At 34.7% G+C, this 1,995-nt stretch overlaps 1 protein-coding gene across 1 annotated transcript in view; it reads right to left on the bottom strand.

Annotated features, from left to right (window-relative positions):
• Window positions 1–1,995, bottom strand: part of EML5 (echinoderm microtubule associated protein like 5) — a 293,292-nt gene that overhangs the window by 117,767 nt on the left and 173,530 nt on the right. The window lies entirely within an intron of this gene.

The raw sequence follows: 1,995 nt of genomic DNA, 5'->3' as shown, positions 1-1,995 counted from the left end.
AGGTCCTTTCCAACCCTAATTTTCTATGATTCTATGATTGTAACACAGAATTGAGGGCTTCTGTATCAGGGTTCAGTCATATGCTATCCTGTGTACTGTGGCCTTAATCCAAAAAAAATCATAAGATTGTGCCTAATTTAAGCATTAGAAAAGTTCCACTGCTACAAAGAGAATATTTACCTAAATTTAAGCATGTGTTTACGTACTTTTCTGGATCAGGTACTCAGAAATTTACATAATTTAACCTGTCATGTTTACTACCAATCAGATTATGGCCTCACTGCAAAAGGATTAACTAAAAGTCATTTAAACTATGTTGTTTTCCCACTGTTAAAACTCTTGGTACAATCCTCAAATATAGAGGTCAAATAAATGTGTCTTATACTCAGTAAATATTTAACATCACAGGCTAATCTATCTACATTCATGGTGCTATATAAATAGCATCTTGTTCTTGCATAATCTTTCACTAGATGCAAAGTGCATTTTACAAAGCAGGTCAGCATTCTTATCCCCATTCAATATTAGCTATATTTATGTACACTAAACTGTTATTTAAAAGATGGATCATAGGATAATATGGTGCCATGAGTTGTTGAAAATTTTATCATTCTCCAGTTCTTCATACATACTTATCTTTAAAAGTTAGGTGTTCCCCCTTAGTCTCTCAAAACACACAAAAGTATAAATCACATAGGTATATTATTTTTAGCACAGCTACATTTTTTTACATTTACTGTAAGAGTAACAAGGCTGTAAACTAAAAAGGATGAGAAACATTGCACTAAATTACAAAATAAATAGCCCTGGATATGGGCTTCATAATCTTCTTCGACAACATGACTAGAGTAACACACGCTTGTGAATTTGGAGAAGAGGTAGAGCTAGCTGTATCTGAAGTTTGTAGTTTGTGACATTTGTCTTTAACAGGAATAACTTATATTGGTCTCTTGCCTGCGCTTTATAAGGGAAAGCATGTTTCCCATAAATAACATCATAATTCAGCAAGAAACTTGTGTTACAAATTTCAAAAAAAATCAGTTATCTTAAAAATTTCTACTTCCTATAACCAAACTGATAAGGCACAACAAAAAATAAGAGTACAGCCCTTTCAGTTCAGAAAGGCATGCTTTACTTTTAACTTGTGTCTGTCTGTTCCAGATGACAACGTTTTTGTTTACAAATAAGACTTGTACCAATATATGGTAACTATTCTGGATGGAAGTGTGATTTTTATTTATTTGTTTTACTAAGAAGATTTGTGCTACTACATCCCCTGGGGTGAACACAGCTATAACAGCATAAAGGTGCCTTATACTTGTATATCTTACTCTTTCTGCCCTAAGGGAATAGCTGTGCCAGTAATAAAAACAGCATATACAAATATAAGTGTATCCAAGCCAGATGGTTTGTTTTGCTTTAACTTTACAAGTAGAGTTAAAGGGATATAATTTTCTAGTGTAGGTAAGGCCGTACTGTATGTTGACACCACAGTAATTTTCAATTAGTATTCCATAAAATTCACTAGCCAATACAAATAAGGAAAATATACAAAGGATGGAGTTAAAATGTTTATTCCATTTTCAAAGTTTCTATGAAGTTTCCAAGTTTGAAAGAAATTTGCTACATAGAAAGGGGGAAAACTGTGAGAAACAGTAGAAAGATTTGAGATATGCCCATTGTATATGAATCAAGCTTCAGATCTACATCTTCTAGGCAAATTTCATTCTACTCCATTCTGTAGGGTTAAGTACAGACAGTCAAAAAGCTGAGACTGAATTGATTCAATCTCTGCAGATTAGTTTAAGCTGCATACATTGAACCAATAAGCAAGTGAAGACATTCACTTTTGATTTGAGAAATGCAGCTACATGCTTCCCAGCTTGCCATGAGCAGGCAGCTTGGGCCCAGGCTAGCCCGCCCACCCTGCAAGGGGTGGTTTGCAGAGGAGGTGCAAAGCATCCTGGGATGTTGGGGGACTAAGAGTTGATGAAT

This window comes from Gavialis gangeticus, unplaced genomic scaffold (genome assembly GCF_001723915.1).
Source record: "Gavialis gangeticus isolate Ggan-Ray unplaced genomic scaffold, GavGan_comp1, whole genome shotgun sequence".
NCBI lineage: Eukaryota > Metazoa > Chordata > Crocodylia > Gavialidae > Gavialis > Gavialis gangeticus.
Note: the sequence above shows the minus strand (reverse complement) of the source record. Positions and strands in the feature narration are given on the sequence as shown.